This window comes from Tachypleus tridentatus, chromosome 11 (genome assembly GCF_004210375.1).
Source record: "Tachypleus tridentatus isolate NWPU-2018 chromosome 11, ASM421037v1, whole genome shotgun sequence".
Taxonomy (NCBI): Eukaryota; Metazoa; Arthropoda; class Merostomata; order Xiphosura; family Limulidae; genus Tachypleus; species Tachypleus tridentatus.
Genome location: NC_134835.1, coordinates 47,890,675 through 47,915,631, shown reverse-complemented (window position 1 = coordinate 47,915,631; position 24,957 = coordinate 47,890,675). Strand labels below are relative to the sequence as shown.

At 29.6% G+C, this 24,957-nt stretch overlaps 1 pseudogene across 1 annotated transcript in view; it reads right to left on the bottom strand.

Moving 5' to 3' along the window:
* The window catches only part of LOC143232105 (uncharacterized), a 68,346-nt pseudogene that overhangs the window by 34,086 nt on the left and 9,303 nt on the right, over positions 1-24,957 (bottom strand). Inside the window, exons 3-16 of the transcript XR_013017378.1 lie at positions 22,874-22,966; positions 22,443-22,506; positions 19,877-19,975; positions 18,332-18,475; positions 17,505-17,719; positions 17,076-17,228; positions 15,030-15,200; positions 14,001-14,165; positions 11,750-11,865; positions 8,703-8,884; positions 7,779-7,900; positions 6,476-6,545; positions 4,184-4,344; positions 1,470-1,578 (exon numbers count right to left, since the gene is read on the bottom strand). The product of XR_013017378.1 is annotated as an uncharacterized LOC143232105 (transcript). The remainder of the gene's footprint in view (positions 1-1,469; positions 1,579-4,183; positions 4,345-6,475; positions 6,546-7,778; positions 7,901-8,702; positions 8,885-11,749; positions 11,866-14,000; positions 14,166-15,029; positions 15,201-17,075; positions 17,229-17,504; positions 17,720-18,331; positions 18,476-19,876; positions 19,976-22,442; positions 22,507-22,873; positions 22,967-24,957) is intronic.

Here is a 24,957-nt window from a genome sequence, read left to right as displayed (position 1 = left end):
CATTTACACAGTACTCAGTCACTACCTCAGGTGTAGTCTCCATCACAGTTGGTATCATTTACACAGTACTCAGTCACTACCTCAGGTGTAGTCTCCATCACAGTTGGTATCATTTACACAGTACTCAGTCACTACCTCAGGTGTAGTCTCCATCACAGTTGGTATCATTTACACAGTACTCAGTCACTACCTCAGGTGTAGTCTCCATCACAGTTGGTATCATTTACACAGTACTCAGTCACTACCTCAGGTGTAGTCTCCATCACAGTTGGTATCATTTACACAGTACTCAGTCACTACCTCAGGTGTAGTCTCCATCATAGTTGGTATCATTTACACAGTACTCAGTCACTACCTTAGGTGTAGTCTCCATCACAGTTGGTATCATTTACACAGTACTCAGTCACTACCTCAGGTGTAGTCTCCACAGTTGGTATCATTTACACAGTACTCAGTCACTACCTCAGGTGTAGTCTCCATCACAGTTGGTATCATTTACACAGTACTCAGTCACTACCTTGGGTGTAGTCTCCATCATAGTTGGTATCATTTACACAGTACTCAGTCACTACCTTGGGTGTAGTCTCCATCACAGTTGGTATCATTTACACAGTACTCAGTCACTACCTCAGGTGTAGTCTCCATCACAGTTAGTATCATTTACACAGTACTCAGTTACTATCTTAGGTGTAGTCTCCATCACAGTTAGTATCATTTATAAAATGTTTAGCCACTAACTTAAGTGTTTGGTTTTCATGTGAATTTAATGTAAAGCTAAATGAGAGCTATCTGCAGAAGTTGTCTCTAATTTACTAGTGAAAACCTAGGGAGAAGGCAGCTTGTCATCACCCCTCCCCTAATTGGGTTACTCTTTCTTCAACAAATAATGAGATTGACCATTACATTTTAACATCCCCTTAGCTAAAGAGGTAAGCATGTTTTTTGGGACTGGGATTCAAACTCACAAATCTCAGATTGAGAGTCAGGCACTTTAATCACCTGGGGAGCTTTAGTGACTCATTTACAGTATTATTTCTGTATTCTTTAACATAGTTTCCATGCATCTCAGCCTCATTTAAGTAATTTTTAATTATTATTGTTTAATCTGTTACAAACTCCACTTCGCTGAAATGTTTCTTACGCTTGGATGATTAAAATTCAGCCAGCTAGTTTAATCTTACAAATTCCTATGAGCAAAGTTAACTTACCACTTTTTCTGCAGAATATTTGACACTGTAAAGGTAACAAACTGAAGAACTCTCAATGAGTACCTTCAAAGTTGGCTTCAAGTTTTGGAATACAATTTAATCATGCTCTAAGTAGGGTCTCTAACAAATTCAATATCATGATATTTAATGATTTTTTACTATCTTTTACAAACTCTCCATAAGTGCAGGCTAATCAATCATGAATAACCTCAACAGAGTGTTTTCAACATCCAGTCTAATATGTAGTATTTCATTACTAACCTTAGTGTATAATCTCCACCATGCCCAGTCTCTCAGCTTCAGATAAGCAGAACAATTTCTCTGGATGATACGAATAGCATTCAACTGTTGAAGTCGCCTCTGATAGTTCCTGAAAGCAAAACACTTTGTTAAATCTTTTTACACTGAAGAAGTAAGAGAAAAATGTATTATGTTGATTTACTCTCACATTTTATATCACACAAGTCAGTAACACTACTAAATAAAATTTATAACTCTTTGACAAACATAGATATTAACTTTCAATGCAGACTTTATATGTGAAAATATGTTTTATGTAGAATATCCTTATATAAAGAAATAATAGTAAAAGCATGAGTTAACACTAAACCTTAAAACCAATATGCACAAATAAATAGGGGAAAAAATTCTACAATAAGAGTGTAGTATATTTAAAGGTATTTCAACTTCAACCTGTATCAGTATTTCCTGAACCATTAAAAATTATGAGCCAAAAACTGAAACAACCCAATCTTTTAATCAGATAAAGTTTACCCCCACCAAGTATTAGAAACCTTTAGTCTTTTTAATATTTATTCTAATGTAACAAATCATTAGTTACAAGCTCCATAAATAATAAAATTTTAACTTAACTGAGATTTTACTAGAAATCATAAAATATTAAATATTTAAAATTTTTGTATTTTTTGTCTGAAGTTCTAAGCCATGCTGTGAAAGCTTCAATAAAAAAACTAACTATAATTGATTAATAACATAGTTTAAAAAGTAAAATTTTATCACTTCTCTCTTCTGAAAAACTTTTTACATTATTGTTTAAAGTTTCATATTTTTAATCTTTTAATAGAATGATTTTTGAATTAAGAGCAAAACAGTTGTTAATAATACAAATATCTTAATTAGACCAACATGGCCATAAAATTAAATTGCCAACTTCACTTAACTGCACCTAAATTTTAAATATTTAGGCTAATTTCCAAAATTTTCTGCTCTTAGCTAGTGGGTGTAGTTAAAAGTCTGGTTCACCTGACTAAAGAGGACCAAAACTTTGGAAGAGATAATGTCTTGGAATTAAAAACCAATTTTTTTAAAATAAAAAACATAAGGTAATACAACCATCAACATTTATCAAATCAGCACTCCAATCTAAAGGATTGGTATTCATACCAAAGCTACCTAACCACCATTATTTCATTTTCTAAGTTTGGTATGGAGAAGTTCAGTACCTTGAGCACTTTTCTTGTTTCCTGCATCAATAATAAATACTGACATACTAGGATAATAAAAGTGAAATTATTTACCTTAAAAATTTTGCTTACAGCAAATATAAAAATAATTGGAAAAAGAAAATACCAACAGTCATCATTTGACAATTATCCATGCCTGTACTACACCAAATTGTATGCCACTTCTTTCTTAGTTGCTTAATATTAGAGCAATTTTTCTGAAACAACATATATAAACCTATCTAAGCAGGGTTCAAAAATCCATCACTATAGTGGCTTTATTAAATTCAAGTCATTCTGTTTACTTACCAAAATATCTCAATTCATTAAAGAGAAAATCAAATACAAGCTTTCTTAAAAATGTTTTCTAATACATCTTATGCATTATATCATTGCAAGAAAAAGTCTCAAATTTTACTTGCATAATCAGTAAAATCTCCTAAATAGATTTATATTGGTTTTTTTTCAGTAAAATTTTTTATTTGTTATTTTTCTATCTTAACTATGTTTGAGAGGTATACAAAGTTTTGTTTTGACAATGAACTTAGAAAAAAGGAAGCTACCCCTATTTAGCTTTGTGTTTGAGTGCAAATATCCCAATATGATCTTGCTGTGACATTTTTGCTTTTCACAGATGAATAAACTGCTTACACGAGTACAAGTCAAGAAAAAACCTCAAAATCAAAAGGATATTAAAAGGTTAACAGTTAACATTTTAAATATCATTAACCTAAAATTAGCACCAAAAAATAAAGAAAAAAGGTGTTATTTTATTTCATAATTTTCATATTACTGTACATTCATGATTTAGTTACAGCTAGTGTTAAGGTAGTAAAATAACAGATAAAATACAAAGATTTACCTAAAAAACTTCTGATATTTATTCACATTTTCAAAATTATGAAAATTAAATATGAAATTTGTAACATGAAAAAAAAAAATTTATTCATATAATGAACATTACCATACTCTCAGTCTGACTCAGTAAAGACTGGAAATTAACTTAAATATTTAGTGTAAATACTTCATTATTAATGCTGATCTTTTGTGCACAACAGCTTTTAATGTTTACTGAAAGTTTGGCAAATTTTTAAAGATATAATTAGTTTGTTTGTTTTGAATTTTGTTCAAAGCTACACCAGGGCTATCATCACAAGCCATCCTTAATTTAGCAGCATAAGACTAGAGAGAAGGCAGCTAGTCATCACTACCCACCAACAACTCTTGGGCTACTCTTTTACCAACGAATACTGGGATTGATCATCACATTATAATGCTCCCATGGCTGAAAGGGCAAGTGTGTTTGGTGTGACCAGAATTTGATCCCACAGCTCTTGGATTACCAGTCAAGTGCTTTAACCACCTGGCCATGCCAGGTGATACAATTAGTAAACTCCAAGTTCTAGTACCCACAAATTTATAGATTCACTAGTTAATTAACTCTTTGATATGTGGTTAATAAAGAGAAAAAAAACAAGTTTATAAACATAATAAAAAATTATAGATACTTACCTTCGAGCAAGAAGGCCACGACAGAATGCTTGGAACTGAATAATCAGATCAGAAATCTTCATGTCACGCTCTTCCTCTAAATGTGCCAAAACTCCAGCCCTAAAGAAGATCTTACTTTGACCAACCCTATAAAGGTTAGGGTCAAGATCCAGGGCCTGAATCTGGAAAGAGTGACAGTAAAAAAAATAAACAATGTTGCATAAATACTTACTTGTTACAAAACAGATACACAGGGTGAAATTAGTCTTTTTAAAGGCAATTTCTGTATGCATTTCTTTCATCTTTTAATGAATACAAAGAATTGTTACATTAACTTATGTTAAACCAAAGCAATTCAACCTAATTATATATTACACTTCAAATTAAAGAAAATGTGCAACTATTAGTTACAAAATCCCTGGTTATTTATGACTTTGTACATAACAATAACAAAAATAGCCATTTATTAGATACTACCACTTAAGAACACCATTATCAAATGAACAGCATTTTACAAATGGTTTATGCTGGTCATTTAATACGTAAGTACCAACCACTTTACAAATACAAATTTCATTAGCTAACAGTGATGTAAGAATAATTCTAGGATGATTATTTTATCATTAAGTATGGACATAAAAATGGAGTTTTTATATACAGACTGAAGATTAATTAATTTTGCATAGTGTGGTTATATCTAAAAGTTCACAGGAAAGGTTTTGTAATGAAATTATCAGTTTTTTTAAATAAATCACCAAATCATGAGTTAGTCAATATTTTTGTTGGGCTCTAAATTTTCAAAATGAACATGAAAAATGCAAACAGCAAAGTAAGTCATAAAACAAATTAACAGATCATATCTGTGCAGTTTTACAGTAATGTTTATTTTACAAAAGTATTTTAATCTTTTCATTGCATTTGTATTGCATAAAAATAAAATACAAAACATAATAAACAGTGTAACATAGGTAATATAAAAAAATCTGGCATTCAGAATAAATTAACTTTACAAAATATTACTAATTAAAAAATTAAATAATGTGCCAAAATACTAAAATAAAAATAGTTATTCTTTACACAAATTAACAACAGCACTGATCTAATAAGATTTAAAAGTTGACATTTAAATATAGTTTAAACTAACATGAACTGACAACAAGCACTGAATTATTTTACAGGTCATTAGTATAAAAACACTTCAGTCTAACATGAAATGATGCCAACATTAACTGAACTATTTTAAAAGTCCTACCAATAAAGTCTAGGCCTATACCACAGTTAAAAGTTAGAGCCTCAAACACATAGAAATAATCTGAAATGTGATTTTTAATATAAGAGACACTGTCTTTTTGACCATATCTCAGTCAATGCTGTAACAACCATAGTTACATCACAGTGACTGTATACATGACATTGTCTTTACTTAAAAAAATATATTAAATGTTATCTTCCAGCTGAACATTCAAGCCATATATAAACTTCAAGACCAAACTGAATATATCTTTTCTTTTCTTAACATCAAAGACCAGAATTGGCACTTATATGAATAACAAGATTTAGAATGATTGATCTTGACAACCAGTTAAAGCAAGCAAAAACCCAGTAACTGACAAAGAAATTGCTAAAATTAAAGGTGATTAGTCAAATTGAAAATATTTTCATACAAAAGAACAGTTGATCATAAAGCCAAAAACAGTAACCTAACAGTAAGTAACAGTTTAATAGCATGAAACTTAATCTCTAACCAGTGAAAGTATGTATTATGATCTCAAAGTTTAATGCTGCTACTTTCCTTCCCATCCAAGATGCACGACACAAACCTAAAGATCGAGATTTAAAGCATAACCTTCAAATTACTGCCTTCCACATAAATCATGAACAGTGAATACCTGGTATTGAATAATCCTACGTTTTTGTGTATTACAATATTCAGTGTAGAGAACCAAGTACAGAAAATTAAACTTTCCATGTAAATTACACAGATGTGCTATCATTGATAATTTCTGGTTAAATTTCTTGCTTATCTCTTATGTCATTAGGAACTCTGTAATCAACAAAACAATGGACTCACAAACAATTATATGCATAAATATATTTTTTTAAATGAATTTAAAAACCTAATGACATCCATATAAGCCTCACTGGTGTTAACGATTATGTAAAACTATAAAACATGACAAGTAACTGAGCAAACAAGTTCACTGTGAAGCAACTTTCACTGCCTGAAGGCAAATTTTACTTTCTCTCTGAACATTCAAAATTTATGTTAAAAATTAAATTTTAATTTCTATTTTGAAAAGAAAACATGCTCACCATTTTTTCACAAGCCAGCTTGCCATCCATGAAACCTTTAGGAATGGCATTAGGAGTAAGAAGTTCATATCTGAAAAGATAAAGGATTTTCATTTCAATCATCAAATTGATAATCAGTAAGTACTTATTGCAACTATCTTTCATCTTTTTGTTATCAAATAAAAAATTATCTGATTTCAATTTTTAAATTTCAAAGTTCAGACTTGATATATATTGTCTGTGCACAAAACCTTTACATAAACTTAAATAACTAAATAAAATAGACATTTCACAACATCATGAAGATCACCCTTGTAGCATTTTCTAGCTAAATAAAATTACTGTATTTAGTTGAATAAAAACCTTTGTAATGGCTAATTAAAAAAAAAGTATCTAATAACTTCATGTCTTTTCTAATAAGAACTAAAATAAATGTGTGTGTGTGTGTGTGTGTGTGTGTGTGTGTGTGTGTGTGTCATCAGAGAACTAAACTTTCTTCCACTTTTCTATGTTTCCATGTTTGGTGTTTCTCAGCAATATTTAACCGAGCTGTTTCCTGGTGTGGAAGGAGGTGTGGACTTTGAAGATGTTTATGGCTTTTAAAGCCTTTCTCTTATAGATGCCGCCTTATTCTTCTAGAGATGCATTCTGCGTCCGTAAGGGCCTTAATCTGGTTTGATGATCAGCTGGTGTCTTGCCGGACAACCCAATGAATCCTCCTGCTCAAAGCTGGTGACATTTTCTTTGGACGACCACTTGAAATTCTCATTCCATATCCCTCAGGGTGTTTTAAGAAATTTGCAACAGCAGTTTTACTATGCCCAATCTCATCAGCGATGGTACGTTGAGAGAGACCTTGCTTTTGCAGCTCAACAATTCTGCCACATTCAAACTCTGTCAACTTTTTAGCTTTTGCCATGTTTTTACCCAATGTAACACAGGAGATGTCAGTGGGAGATGTTGAAAACGCTAATGCTTGAACACAAATGACTAAATTTCGTTAAGTGATTACCGATTAACGCTTCGTTTCAGTATGGTCTTAAACTTTTGACCAGCTAGTATTTAGGCTAATTTCATAGTGTTCACATATTCCTTATTAAATGCGAAAAAGGTTTTCATTATATATATGCACACACACACAAAAGCTTTAGAAACTGGTCTTCTTATGAAAACAAAAAAATTAAAAAGCTAAGTAGTCCTAGTACATGATTTTTCCTAAAAATGTAAAGTATAAAACAACTATATATTATACAAAAGTCCTAGTAGGTGGACTTTTTCTGAAAACAAAAACTACATAAAACTAGATAATCCAATAAAATTCCACCTCTGTCTGAATTCTTGAAAAGGTATCCTGTTAGGGAAACCTTGACGACAGATCCTGATTCCTTCCAAAACACCATTGCAACGTAGCTGATCCAGTACCAGAGATGCCTCAATTTTACCTGCCTAAAAATTCAAGAGATTAGTTTTGATTAGATATGGCAAAAAACTTCAAATGTTCAGTTCTGTTTGGTTCCACAAAGGTTCAATTCTTATTTTATAAAAGTACACAGATATAAGGTAAATAGTCAAAGAAGAAAAAAATTTAAAAATAAAATTAATCACTATTTCTAGTGAAATGTTTAATATACATCCACAAGTTTTATTTGTCATTGTGCAATATTATTGAAATAGGCACTCTTTAATTTAATTTACATTTTAATATTCAATTAATATGAGTTTGACAAGTAATGCTAATCTATCCAATAGTGTCAAGTCTTTAAAATTATGTGTAGTGTCCTCTTGATAATGAAATTTTAAGCAATGATTTTCATAAACAAAACTTAGTTAGTTTTAAAGTTTAAAATATATTAAATATTCACTCTTAATTGTTAATACATATTCTAACAGCAGGGCTTTTGTTTCAATATTCCTGCTTAATGCTCTTGAAAAATTAACTAATAATTTTCCTCCCAACACTGAATGAGTATTTTGATGACATTAATTTATAATTTGAATGCTAAAATTTGGCAAAATATTGGGAAACCAATAGGCCTAATAATTACATAATTTATTTTTCCACATTCCTTTTAATTCATTCATTGCAGTTCAAAGTAAAAGGAGAGCAATGCTACTTTTTACCACCTTTGATTGGAAGCTACAATGGATAAATTATGAAAATTGTGAAAAAGCATATTGCAAGTGTAATAAAAATTTTATGCAAATCAATTTTAGCAGCTTTTTTAAATATATTAAACACAGCCTTTACTCTCTTTTCCAGATTTGGGATAATGCATCGAACAAAATTGGGGTTGGTGTTTCGTAGAGTAACCATCAGCTTGGCCAGTTGATCTTTATACAGTTGGTTGACAGTTCTGAACATTCCTTTTCTAGTTCGAGAACCAAATACAGTATCAGTCATAGTTGCTGCTCCCATACCCACAATCTCAGCTAGAAAAAAAATATATATATATATATATATATATATATATATATATATATATACATATCTTTAAATAGAGAAGAGGAACAAACATTTCAAATGCTATATTTGTATGTGCATGTGTCATATATATATATCATTTGAAATGTTTGTTTCTCTTCTCTATTTAAAGATGGAAAACAGAGAAAATATACATGTATTAAAATGGCTGTTTCCACTCTTAAAATCACAGGTACATAATAATAAAAAACACAAATACATACATAGATTAATGAGTAAAACAGACACCCCTGAAAATACAAATAGATAACCTGCATGATGCAAATAATTCCAACACAATTGTGGGTTAAAAAAAAAAACTGATAAAAACACAAGAAGCCATGCCGAAGACAAAAAGGATTCCTGGAACTGACCAAAAGTCAATTAGACATGCAAAAGAAGAGCAACCAAAGTCAGAGAGAAATTGTCAGATTACTCACAATACTGCTGTCTGCAGTGACACTGCAGTTCCAGTCATATCAGAAGACAATCTTTTGTGTAGTTTGAGTACTCAATGGAACACTTTGTACTACAGGAAGAGTGGAGAAAGATTCACATCAGATGGCTGCTACTTTTGTAAAACATGTACAAGTATACAGCAATACCATCAGAAGATATGTTTACAGTACAAACTATAATAATAGCTGCATGGAAACTACCCTTCATTCAAGATAATACTATAAGTCAACAGAAATTAGCATCACAAATCTTGTAAAACCTTCTTGCCTTTTGGGACACAGTAATTTTGTCCAATTAGTCTGTATTCACAAAATCCTCACGTAGTTAACAAGCCTAGGTTTAGAGCCATCTTTGACATGGTGAAGAATTTCATTTCAAGAACTAGATGACAATAATGAGGGTATAAAACAAATACAACTGGTGCTGCTTAATCCAAAGTTCTAGAGCAGTTCCTATCAGTCTATGCTAATAACCAGATTACCAGTGAGAAGAATGTTATGCAAGATGGTACTCTCACTCAGTGTAAATCAGAAAATGAAGGCTCAGAAGATAAATTATCATCACTCTCCTGTGGCTGAGCCAATGACTAGACAAGAAAGAAACCTGCTGAACATGTTATCCTTGATTTCTCCCTCTAAAACTATGTTTAACAACAAACTTCTAGGAACACCCTCATATTAGTTATTTGTCACAAGTAGAGTGCAATCAATTGGACTCAAAAACAATTTGAGTTTGATGCGACTTACATGTTACAATATTTTATTGTTTCATCTTAGTTTTCATATTTCATTTTAATAACCTCTAGAACCTCTTAAATGAATATACTTTTTTTCTAGTAATATGTTTCCTTTATCTGTTACTTTCTCTGTTAGCATTTCAAAAGCCATGTATCAGAGTTGGGGGTTGATAGTGCTCTCTCTCTCTCTCTCTGTGTGAGTGCAAGTCCAACCAAGGAGGATTGAACTCCTAATGTTAGCACTGTAAATCTGTAGACTTACCACTGTACCAGCAGGGGAAAGCTTTATGCAAACAAACACCCTAAAATCAAACTACAACCATGCCACAAGATATGCTAAGATACTAAGTATTGCAAATGATGTTATTTTAGATCTTTTTCATTTAAATTTTCTTATTTAAAATAAGTTTCTAATATTTATGTTTTAATTACTTCTATAACAATAAATTTAACATATACATGACAAATAAAAAATTTAGTACTTAAGACTGGACTTCAGGCCTTTTGCCATTCACAGAAAGCATTGTACAGCCAATTTTTTTTGTAGTGATACCAGCAATCCAAACCATTATTATTTATTTCAAATATATGATTTATAACACAAAACAATGTTACACAGAAAATCACAATATCCTAAAACCTCTATAATTTAACCTGTTTTCTACTTAAACTATACAGATCTTAAAAAAAAAAAAACATCCAATAGCTAGTTTAACCAAACAATGAAACTGGAACTACATATTTCCTAACCTGGTACCAAAACAAACTAGATTTTGAATTAATATTAAAAAAGAACAATCTGCAATTTTTATTGATAAATAATCCAACAGCAAATATAAAAAAATTACTGAAATTTATCAATAGACAAAATGAAAGAGGAGAGGTGTGGTAAGATGGTTTAACTTTCTCATTTACCAATATCTATAGCATTAGTATGTATTTGTCAAACACTCAAAATATCATATAGGGGAAAAAATAAAATCTGAAATGGGCAGTTTGAATTGTAGAATCCTTGCATGATACACAGAAGTAAAGGCTGAGAATTTAAGTATTTCCTTTAGAAAGTAAGGAATTATAACTTACACAATAATAAAATTTGAATTATAAACTATGTCTTGATGCCCAATTTACTGACATACATTAATAATAAGATTAATCAAATTTTGAAGGTAACTCTTTCAAAAAAGGTCGTAACTTGCACACTTTAACCTATCAGTGCTCATGGGGTTAACATTATTCCATAGACAAGATACCAAAAGCAGATAAAATATTAAAATATATTTTATACTACCTGCTTCCCTACAACAAATAGTAAAAACAAAGTATCAGTTACATTAACTGCTTCTATCTCTGGAATATCAGTTAGAAGGTTGAAAAAATAAAGAGTCTGAACTGTGGTGGCTGGTCCAATCCTTAAACTTAAACAAAGAAAACATTTACCTACAAAAGCTTTTATAACATTAGTTATATTTATTTCAGTATCTATAGTAGGAAGGGCAATGAAAATAAAAACAATGAATCTATGGAGTCTTAATAATATGAGGAAATATTGTTATCTATTTTACAACTTTTATAATAAAAGTCTCACAACCAAAGGGTAAGTTAGTGTTAGTTGTTACCTACTTTAAGAATAACTTACCATCCTTCCATATCTGCACTATAAAAAGGATCTTGGGAACACTGGAGTAATAACACCACGTTCTCATTTAGAGGATCCATATTCTTCATCAACCACATGCTTGCTGAGTAGTCCACCTGTTTAATCACATTATCACTTTTTACAAAAACACTGATTAAAAGTCATTTGTATTCAGAAATTTATAAAATAACTATTCTTATAATATAGATATGCTATAATGTTCAGCTACTTTTACAAATATAATGTTTATACTCAAGAGTGTAAACAATCAAATAATAGTTTTTAAAAGGGCTACAATCCTAAAAAAAAAAAAACTAATTTTAGTTATCAGTACACTATCAGAAAGACTTAATACAAATGTACTGAGCCAAAGAGTCACTCACTTAGAGAATCATATTATGCTGAATACAATTACCAAAACAACATATTGAGTTTAAAGATTTGTATAAATAAAGTAATAAAGATACATTTTACTACAGTGGCAGATATAGATAAAATTAAACCCTTCATAAAGATGGTGCAGTGATATTGGTATTTTCTACCTGAAAAGCATCTCATATCATAGACTTTATCTGAACTGAATGCCACTTTTATAAATATCCACAGTTGAAAGTGCAGGGCCTGCCCAGGTCACATCTGGCATAAAATGATGTACCAAGTGTAACAATTTATTTTATTTCACCCAGTAACTCCTAAATTACTAAATACCACATGGTTAAGAAACAACCCGTTATCAGCACCAATACACATTATATGCAGAGCATTCAAGATTGTTGCAGCCTCATAAACTGCCTCTAACCTAAATGCATTGTACTCACTTTAAACCCATAAAATAAGAAACAAGTTGTCATAAAGTTTATCAAAAATTTTGTACTCATGTGTTAGTCAAATGATCACGAGTATTTCTCTTCATTACTTATGGATATGTAAATCCGTAAGATATCCATGCATGCATATATATACCTTGAAACGTATACAATTCGTAAAAGAAACATCTTTTCATAAGAAGTTTATAAGTATAATAGCACTAGAATTTATCAAAAACATAACTACACAATAGAGATTAAATCAAGTGTTATAATCAAGAAATGTAAGTTCAATCAACAGTCAATACAGAGGTATGTTGATTATTAGTCTAAATTACTTATACATTTCATTTAACAAAATTTCATGGCTTATCCAAACTTTTTCAGGTTTAATTGAAATTCCTATTTCCATAACTTGTTAGGCTGACACAGCAGCACATTAACATTATGTACCACATAAAATGTAAAGTTTACTTTGAAATCAAGCAAAAAAAACATTTTTCACCTTGCATGGTTATAATCTCACTAAATATGTAAGAAATAAAATTTTGATAATTAAATTTTAATTCAATAAATCTCACTACTTATTAAACTACCATACTTTTAACAAACTTCTATAAAAATGCATTTAAAACTTAATGGCATTTTATTTCAAAATAGTTCTTGCACCTCATATATCTAATCCAATTCAGTAACAAGCAGTGAGCTGTATAAAGTCATTCATTCTAAAACAGCCTGTTTGTTGTTTACTAACAGAGTTCTCTTATGAAATGCATGAAGCTGAAAGATGATTTGAGTCAAATATATTAAGAAGCATGTCTCAGAGCAAAGATGTATCTGCTGTAAATTAGTAGGCACATTAACTACACTTCCTAACTATTAAATATCAGTTTTATTGATACTTAATGAATCTTCTGGTCAATAAAAGGTGTGCAATATCAGTAATGGTACATTTCTAATTTTCAGCTACATAAAATTGATTCTTCTATGGTATTTGCATCAAAACAAAATATATTGAAATGTCTTTATAATTTCCTAGAATTTGATAAACCACAAATAAACAGTACAATATTATTAGCTATTTACAGCCAAAATTCAAACTGTCCTACAACTTATTAGACCAAGTGACAATAGTAGAATTTTATTAACTAGATTAATAGTCCAAGTTCTGTAAAATTTTGGAAGTAAAATAATACACCATTTGATTAGCAATAAGGAATTGTTATCTTAAAAATGTCCATGTCTAGTAATATCACAGAACTCAATGGGCAGGTATGATCTTCTTAACTAAGTTATAAAACAATTGTACAAGGGGGTCATCAAATAATGTGTAATTAATCATAAACATCAATATGCAACTTTCAACAGATTACTAGATTAAACATTTTAGCTGCAATTTCACCTAAATTTAAATATTGTTATGTTACTAAAACAAACAGTTTTACCTTGCCAGCATAATGTATAATACTGAAATCTGCTACGCCACGAAAGTCTGATTTAACAAACTTGGGGTGAGTGTTGTGGGCATTAAGAAGTTTGTCCACAAAAGTTTTGTCAGTAGCCTTAGGGAACCAACATTCCTCATCCACGAGAGCAAATATCCCCATGGGCTGCAAGAATTCAGTTGATTTAATGAAGATCAAATTATCAAAACACTCTGAAGAACAAATATACAGCCTTAAAATCTATACACACAAACTATATGTAAACTTAAAATTTGTACAATAACTAAATGCAGACATACACAAAAGCATGCAAACGTACAGAACTTCTTTAAATCATTGTTTCATTGCAAGAAATATACCTAATAGATAATACAACTACAAAAAAATGTTATTAAAATACCTATCAGACAAAAGTTGTCACCTTAATTCTCAATTTTTACAAGTCACTATTAGTCAGATGCATATCAGTATGAAATCGAAGAAATCCATTTTGGTTACTAAAAGGAAAAAGTACTTATAAAAACCAAACCATAAAACAAATATAATAATAAATATAGTAATTTTATAAGAAAAAACTTAAGTTGCTGCCACCAAGAGTTATTACATAGAAAAGTAACAGTTTAAGCTTGTTTTAATTAAAATACATACTCCTCATGTAACAACTGTGATGATAAACTCCCAGAAAATTTATGTTCACAAAATTTCATTTTTTAAATCAAGTGTAGAGCTGAAACAATCATTTAAAAATCATTACTTTCAAATTCTCACACTTGTTGCAGACCTGTGCTAACTAACCACATGATCAAACGAGAAAATCTGTTACAAAAATTTATTAAATTATCCTCAAATTTCAGTTAAACATCAAGACTAAACGTATTTCATTATATAAAAATAGAAGAGTCTACAACATCAACAGTTCTTTAATTCGATTTCATTGTTTTAAGAAAACATCAACTGTTTAACTCTAAAAAACCATGAATGAACTACATCAAGAAATTAATTAAATTAAAAAAAGTCACTACAATGCACCTTTTCAATGAGATCTATGGTAGGCTGTAAGTCGAGTCCAAAATCAATGAACCTCCATTCAATTCCTTCTCGCTGATATTCTTCCTGCTCCAGAATGAACATGGTGTGGTTGAAAAGCTGCTGCAACTTCTCATTGGTGTAGTTTATGCACAGTTGTTCAAAAGAATTCATCTGTGGTTAAAAGAAAATAAATGTTCTTAATTTTATCTATCAGAATGGGCTCACAACTTGTTGTCTAATAAAACCATGAATACAGATGTTTGGAACTTGAAAAACCACAGTGTACAACCTAAAGTAATTCCTAAAATATCTATTATATTAGACAAATTCTTGAGCTTTGCTCTAGTAAGCTCACAGGTCCTTAATTAAATATACCCTACAACCTTCAGGAGCAAACAGATAAAGCTACATGCTAACATTTAAAATAAATTATGTTTTGTTTATTTTAAGCTTTAAAAATACAGAAAAATACTTGAAACTGTCACAAGCTTTGTAAATTGATTATGGTTTATATATAGGCCTTTTTTTTCAGCATTTTCAACCTATGTGTGAGAAACTTAAAAGACAAAATCAGAGTTCATCTTTAACTCTTACTGAACTTGAAACATGTCACTGATATCTAAAGATTGATTATTACTATTTTTTTTTCTTACAATGGAGAAATACTTAAATTGTGAGAAACTTAAACTTATCAAACAGTACCAAGAATCTGCTTAGACATTTCTCCATTTTGTAAGATTTTCCAAAAAGATGTCATGTTATATTTTCAAGATTACAAAATAAATAAATATTTAGGTAAAAATTTTTTTTAATGTTTTATTCTTTACTGGAGTTCAATATCATATAACCAGTCAGTTTCAACATCACTTAACATATCTTTTTTTTTTTTTGACAATTCCTTTCACAAGTTGCAGATGCAACTGAAAAAAAAAAAAAAAACTGAAAACTATCAATGATTCATTGATGACTTAAGACAGTGGTGCCATAATTACCTTTGCCAGGTTAGTTAACAATATGTTTGCAAACAATATTCTTGGCAAAGATCAATTCACCTAATAAACATACTGTCATAGAAAAAAAAGAATTATGTAGTTTTTTAAATAAAAACATCTTCATGGATGAAAAGAATGTTGAAATGGAACAACAAAAACAACAAATAAGGTTTGTTCCTAAGTCTTCTAAACTTCCTATCAGATTCCTCTATCCATCTGTGCAGGAGCTCTGTTTAGTCATTTTCCTATAAACACCATAAGTTACTGCTAAAACAACTTTACTTACTTTATAGTGAGATGAGTATTTTATAATCTATTCTATCCAATGATATTTAAAAACTTTGTCTGTAATGCTTTTCAAAGTTTTGTATCATTACTAATATTTCAGACTACACGTTATGACTTCAAAAAAAGGTGGGAACAAAGGGCTGTGATAAAAAAGAAAAAAGCCTCCAACAGAGAAGAAAAAATCAAAAAAGACAAGACATTGATTATTATATTCTCAAAATATTATATTTTCTTATTAAAAACCACTAAACCAAAATTCCAAAGAAATGTCCATAACTGCATTGTTTAGATGTGATGTTCCTGAAATCTGTGCAGCAAAATTAAGTTTGAATATTTGTTATTGTTTTGTGAATTACACAAAATAAATGTTACACAATGATGAAACATCAATTTTGAAATATTTGTGAACAAAATTTCTTGAAATAGTTAAAATTATTTTACTTAAATTTTGAAATTTAATATGCAGAACTCCACTCAATACTTACAAAAATTCATTTAAATATATTAAACAAGTTACACTAAACATAATATAAAGGTACTTGTAGTACCACACCACTTTTGTCAGAGTATTTTATTACAAATGCAATTTGCTGTCGTAAACACAGAAAAATTAAATGATGGAGTGGCATTTTTTGTTTACAAAATAAGTTTTTATATGTCTCACTGTGAAGAAAACTAACCAAACAGCATTTCTCTAGAACTATTTGATGTACACTGATTCTAATATGTAGTTCAAATCTCTATAATGCATGGTTCAAGTTCTCACCTCAAAAATCTCAAACCCAGCTATGTCCAAGATTCCAATAAAGGATGCACCTTGCCTCTTAGTTCGGTCAAGTGATCGATTTATCCTGTTAACCAACCAACGAAACAAACGTTCGTAACATGCTTTAGCTATAGCTTCCACAGCAAATTCTACCTGCAGGGGTAGAAAAATCAGCAATCTGAAATGCAATTGTTCTAGTTTCAGAAAATAAACAAAAAAGGTTACTATCAAGGATTGAGTTCTGATTTTCTTTTACATTGTACATTTTTTGGCACTATTTTTTAATTCGTGTTAAGTATATTATTTCAATTTTCTTTATCAAATGAAAGGAAACTGAATAAATTTGGGATTTATCTAAATCTCAGAAAATTTATTTATTCTTATTCAATAATGTATATCATCAGATAATTAAAATATAATATTCTCTACCTGTTCTTTGGTCTGAGCTTTAGTCACGTTGTCTCTTCCAACTTTCAATCGTGGTCTTAAAAATGCTTTGGTCATCTCAGTTACATTGAGACCAAGCAAATGGCTGACTTTCTGAGCAACAGTATTGTCAGGTAAAGTTGCTTGATCTGAATTTCTTTCTTGTTTAAATTTCATATTCCCAAACAGTACAACAGCAGAAATCACACAGAATATGGCTAAAATAAAAACAAAGTATTAAAAATATGTAAACAAAAAAATCATATTGGAAATTATATATCAGAACATTTGTAATACTCTAACTAAAGGCCTATACTGACTCCATCACAAAGATATAAAGGGCAACATTTTCACTATTTGGGGAAACAGTAACCTGATATTTTAGATAGAGCTGCATGTCAAATAACAATTAAAAACGTTTCAAAAGTACAATAAGAAATATTTCTTTTACTATAGTACCTCATTTAACCATCTTCTAATAAGCAATATTCAACAGTATTCTGAATAATCACAAAAGTTCGAACTACAGAACACAACAATCAAATATAAGGTGTTTTTTTTGTAATAGAACAACATTATATACCCAAGAATGCATTATCTTCACAATCAGAACATAAACTAAAGCAATATTATAGATTAAAAGCAAGCAGAAACATAATAAAAAAAATTATATATATAAAATAGTATTTAACACATCTGTATTCCTCACTTTTGACTAACTAAATATGTTTTTCTTCTTGAACAACAACAACAACAAAGAAATGGTTGAACACACATCACTGAAATATTTTAAAACTAAAAATCTTTAGAAAACTAAACATAAAACTTACCACCTAAATCTTCCTGGGACAGGCCCATAATATCCATGGCTTTAATTGTGTTTCTAAATTCCTGGCTATCAACTACTCCAGGTACAGGAACATTCCCATATGTGAGGAATGTGTAGTTTTTTATGTCTTCCAAAAGATATTCTTCTATTTATAACAAAAACATTATTCTAATATATCATATAAATTCCAAGTTTCAATAACCTAAAAAAAAAACAATTTAAGTGACAAAGTCAACTGTATGCATTTCATATGAAGACAGAGGGACTAGTTAAACTAATTACTGTTAAAGTTTTAATTTTATGGGAATGTTCATTATATGAAAAAACTTGCTCCAAGATCCACAAAATGCAACCAACAAAAACAAGGTACTTAAAAAATATCCTGGTAAAACCCATGTATATCTCTGTTATACTATAAATTACAGCAATATTTCTTATGACATTATTTTGCTACAAAGGAATAAAGAACTTATTTGTACAAGTTATTTTAGCCAGTTTCTATTTGTTTTTTCTTTCAATAATTATTGTTGATCTAACCTTTCATTCCTTTCATGGTAATAAATAACAAGTTTCTTAAACATTACTTTTATGAACTAAATGTACCCAATACAAGTTACAGCTAGTATAATATCCTTGGAATAAAGTGCTTCTAAAGGTACAGTGTACCAATAAGTAAGCTACACTTGTTACTTCTGGAATTTCAAAGTATAACATTTGTCTTCACAAGCCATTCTGAAAAATAAGATATTGTGTAGCTACACTTGTGATTATGAGAGTTGTGTTCAATGCTGTTCAATGTACAGCAGTAAACTTTAGAAAGACATTCCACCAAACAACTTCACTGAAGGACATAACTGACAACACTAAAAACATCAAATGTTGGCTAAGTGGTTGAAAAGGTTTGACACTGATAATGAGTTTGTTTGGTTTCCAATAAAAAAAAAAAGGAGACAGAAAGAAACCTTACAAACACATTAAACGGAAATCAATTAATTGACAATCCTAAAATCCATGGTTTCAGAATAACTTTTTGACCTCAATGAAGATAACATTATTGAGGTTTTTAAAATCAAATCTGGTATACATTTTATTAAGTTTGTTTTGTTTTTCATATAACTTCACTTACACATTTCATGCTATGGTTTCATACAAGTCTTTCCTCTTTAAATGTTTTTACCTTTTTCTTAACCAAAGTAAACTTTTCTGTAACTCTTCTTACAATTTTATACATTTTATAACTTGTTTACAGTTTTAAAAAGTCTTAAGCTTCCTTTACCTTGTTTTTTGAACTGTTTAGCTTTTACAAGTTTTACTAAAATGTGTGTTCAATACTCATTTATACACTTCCTGGTTCAGTGATGTCATACATAAATTAATACTTACAGGATTAACTGTACACTAAAGTACTTTGTTGCTTATACTAAACAACAGGAAAGTGTACTGTTTACATTTACTGTGAAAAACATAGAGAAAATGGTTATTACATCAAATGGGGATTACACTTAAATGTTATTATTACAGAATTAGCTATTCATAGGTTTCTTACTTTTCTGTTCTGGTGCAGCTCCACTAAGTAGCTGATAAAAGATGTGGAAAGCACGTTCATCCCTAGCTTGACGAATGGCACGAGACTTTTCTAATAAATCTATAAAAATCTTGCTTAAGGATTAATAATTACCATATTACTAACAACAACAATAACAATATTTGTACACCAGAGATGCTTAATTTGAGTTTATAAAAATTAACAAATTAAACCAATAATTTAAGTAAAAGTTGTGCAACTACTTAAGTTTTGGAGGTATATAGACAGAAGCACAATAACTAATTTTTAAATTTCATAAAGACAAGTATATGTGTGTATGTGTGTTTGGTTATAAACTAGCCAGCTAGCTATGACAATATAAAAAGTTTAAGTGTTACAAAAAAGTACTGAAGAAGATTAATACTAGGAAAACTGAGTTACTTAAAATGTAAAAACATTTAATCCTACTTTGCCTCAGATTAATATAATTATAGCAATTGTCAAAGCATGGAAAAAATGTTTTAAAATTTAAGTGTCTACCTGTGTGAAATAAACATTACAGTATAATTGTCACTGTCAGTCGTAGTTATTTGAAGCATTAACTATCTTTTACATTGTACAAAGAAAAAAGAAAAGAAAAGAAAAAAAATGTTGCATTCCAGCTTCAAAAAACATTGAAATGAAATAATCTTTAGGAAACCAAAACACATCAGGTGAAATACATTAAGAAATATACTTAGTGCATTAGATTAAAATTACACTACAAAGATTATTTCAAATTATTTTTTGTTCACATATTTACACAAACTATAACACAGTTAAACGTTCCTCATCAGGACCACATAAAATACACAACCTTGTCTGGAGAATAATACGAGTGCAAACAATACATACTATAACCCTTTGATTTCTTAAAGTATTCTCACAAAAACTGGTAAGATTTTGTTACAAATTATAAGTATCTGTACACAAAGAATAACATTTTAATCAAGCGTTTCTACTAAAAATGTTATTTATTTATTTTGGTTATTTGTACTCAATATTGCACTTAATGGTTCAAGTGCAAGGTTATTTTCAATTTAAGTATACAAATATTTTTTCTTCCATCTTACAGTTTGAATTTTATTTGTATAAGCATTCGAACCTTTTAAGTGAATATCAAAAGTTTTTAAAAGTAAATTCTACATTTTTTATTATTTTTTGCTTTCTCTAACATACCATTAGCTGTACATATTAATATACAGTAAAATGAGATTTAAAATTAAAAAATAAATATATGTACCTTCTACTTTTTTCGTAATTTTAAGTCTTTTACTTTTCACAGTTACTTTTTGAATGTTTTATTTACTTTTCCCATTCCTTACCTTTTATTACAAAAGTCAGCAGCACCCTCAGGCTGTAATTACAGTATCTTCAGCAGAAATACACAAGCCTTTGGCAAAATTATATTACCCTTACGCAAGATCTTAGGCCTTAAGAATTACCACAAAAAATGATGTATATTTAAAAGATATAAAAGTAAAACCTAAATACAATTTAACTAAATAAAAAAACTTAAAGACTGTAGGAGATCAAGCAGCCAGCAACACTACAGGCAGTTACATCTATCAGATGATAAAAACTGCACACCAATTTCAAAGTAACTGTTAGTGAATTATAAGATAAAATGAACTCTTTCTAATGACTATGTACATGTATATCAAGCAATTACATGTACATTATAAAGCTCAAACAAAAGTACAGAAGGTGGACGTAACACCCATTTAGGGTTGACAAAATGTATTAATTGTATATTGTAATACATATACAAAAACAAGGTGTTTTTTTTAACACAAGATGTTCTAAAAGAACTGAATTGGTAAATGAATTATATATAATACTTAAGGCAGTTAACAAGTTAACCAGAGAACTGTGAAACTTGTGTGTCAATAGGAAAAATAAACTTATTTGTCTAAAATACATCTACAGGTCTAACATTATTTGAGCCAAGACAAACTGTAAAAGTTGAGATCTGTCATAGCTTAAGAATCATGTGTAACAGAAAATAGTATTTATTAAAGGTTACTTTTGAGATAAATAAATTAAAACTTAAATAACAAAATTTTGAATCATAACATACATTATAATGTTAATTTCATTCACATACATAGATGGTAGTGTTATTTAAGTAAATTTTGAATGTAACTCAGGAACTTGCACAAGTGTTTAAAGAGGGTAGCCATTGCAAAAGAGTTAATAGATTAAGTTACACAACTTGGCACCATACACAAGTACCTAAACTTTGAAGATATTAATATAGTAATGTTTCACATAGTTAATTTGAAAACTATATTCTTCATAATGTTAGATAAAGTAACCAACTTTATATATCACAGTGACATACTAAAATGAATAAAGCTGGTAAACAGCAACCACCAACAACTTTTGGATTATCTTAATACAACAATGAATCAGAGGATCCTTGGTTCATGTGCTATTACTACACAGTCTTACTCCACACAGTCTGGCACAATAACCTCTAGGCCACTTCATGTAGTGAAAAAAATTAAAGCTAACGAAAGAATAACAAATCCACATCAAAGGATACAGGTTTCAATATTAGCACCCGCAATAAATCCAGAAGCATCAAAGTTAATGCGAATAAATTTGCCCTAATTGACAAGAAAAGAAATATGCCATATTTAATACCATATCAGCACTAAAAAAATATTAGTTGAAGTATTTCAAAAATAAATATTGAAAAACAAATTATGAAACAAAACTTATCAGCAAGTCACGTAATACAAATAATGTAAGATTTATTAATATGTTTAGACAAAAGTACTATAGTATATGAGAACATACTTTGATGTAGAAGCATACAACATTTTTCCAAATCAACAATATATTCTACAAGAAAATTTGTTCATTTTAACAAAATTACAATGTATTTTGTTGAATAAATGTCTATATATACACACTATTAAGCAGCCCAATTCTAACACAAGTGCTAATAAAAAAGGCAGTATTTCTACTTACAAATCTTGATGAGTTATCATTTTTAACTGTTTTTGCATTTCCAAATGCTTCCAAAATAGGGTTAGCCTGAAGTAGTTGCTGCTCCAGTTCCCCCTGACATAAGGTAAAGACAAAAACAACTTTATTAAGCTTTACATGTATTGTACATTTTAAATATTACTATAACCTTAAAGTGAAGCCCATACATACCATTTTTTTAAATTAATGGAATTCACACACAAAAAAAGGCTAAAAATTTAAGACTGAGACCATGAACATATAAATCAACAACTATTCATAAAATACAGGCAGTTAGAATCATGCAGAAACTTAAAAATACAACCTAAGATTGGTACTTCTAGTAAACAATTATGATTTCAATCTTAAAAACATGATAAACAGGGCTTAAGAATAGTTATGGTTACGATAAACATCTTGAATAATTGTACTATGCAACAACTGTAGTTTAGTTTTTAATCACAAATGTTAGACGTACTGAATATTGCAACATACATTTAGTAATTCATAATTGATAAAATACAATGAAATAAATACATATTACATAACAAAATTAAGGAAACTTAACCATTTCCTCAATAAAATAGTATAAAGTAGTAATCTATAATATTTCTAAGTTTCACTTGCTTCCTTTTACAATCAACCTCTACTTCCAATTGTTCACTGTAGTACAAGAGTTCTTAAGTAATTGTAGTTATATTTTAATGTCTATTGTAGTAATATGTTAAAAATAGAACCTATATACTCTGAAACATTCAATAAATATGTTCTTATTCACAACTTGTATGGTTTCATTGTTCATCATCATAAAATAATAATAGTTTGTCTCTAATTTCTATTGTTTTTTTTAACATCTTTTGAATACAACTGTGCTCTTCATGTAAAAGGTTTGTTACCAAGTCAAACGTAGAATATTTGTAATTAAGAATTTGACATCAAAGGTTACCATGAAACAAGAGTCAAGAAAATTGTATATTCTAATGAGGAAACATCTTTTAAGAAAGTGTTCAGGTAAGTATTTAATTAAACATACCAATGATGAATGGACCCAACAGGTCTTGTGGATATATTTGTTTTGAGGGTTTTAGTTAATCCTTAAAGAATACCAGGATGAGAACCCATACGATGCAATCATTATAAAAAGATTCAAAAATATTTTTTATGCTTTATTAAAAACTACCTTCTTGTGAAATAGAGATAATTAACATTATGTTCTATTTTATGCACATGCTCAACTCTGATAAGGATTATACCACCATTACCTTTATTAGATGCAATAACAATATCCTTATTAGATTTTACTTGTTTTAAATGAGACATTTCATACTTGCTGAATAGACTGTTTTTTTTCATTGACTGTAGTTATGGAGGCAATAAAGATCAGTACTACTAGTATAAATCGTAATGTTAATAAATGTTAGATCTCTTCTTGCCCAAACTAGATTATACCTAATTATAAAATAGTCTCAAAAGAGAGTAAGTGGGTCACACTGCATGCAGTTTTGAAAGTGGTAGAGCAAAGGATAAGGATCTATGAAACCTTTGCTGCTGTGTTACTGGGTTACTAACTGGACAAGTTCTTAATAATGTTATCAGGATTATGTAAAAAGCTACCAATGTAGCCTAAGTTACCAAATAAATGTAGTTTTTTTAGATGTCTGAAATTTATCTTTTTAAAATTCTTTTATGTTTCCAAAGAAATTGTGTGCACATGAAATGGCCATCTGAAAAAGTTCAAGATCATTAAGCTGTATTGTAGGTCTTTTGGGAGCATCTCTTGATTTTCAATTTTATTTTTAATTTCAGTCACTGAGCAATCTTACAAGCTTGGCTGGAAATTACCTCTTTATTTGCCAGTTGAACTGTTAAGTCAGGTATAAGGTTATAGGTCTGAAAACTTTGGAAGAAATACAAGTCAAGTGAGTTTTGTGATATTATAAGCAAGTCTTGTCATATATCCCGAGAAAAACCTTCAAATGCATATTACACATATACTGTGTCTTGACTTAAATGAATACACATATATGGGAAGTCAGATTATTAAAAAAATGATCCAATGTAGAATAAACCACAACTGAAGTACTTAA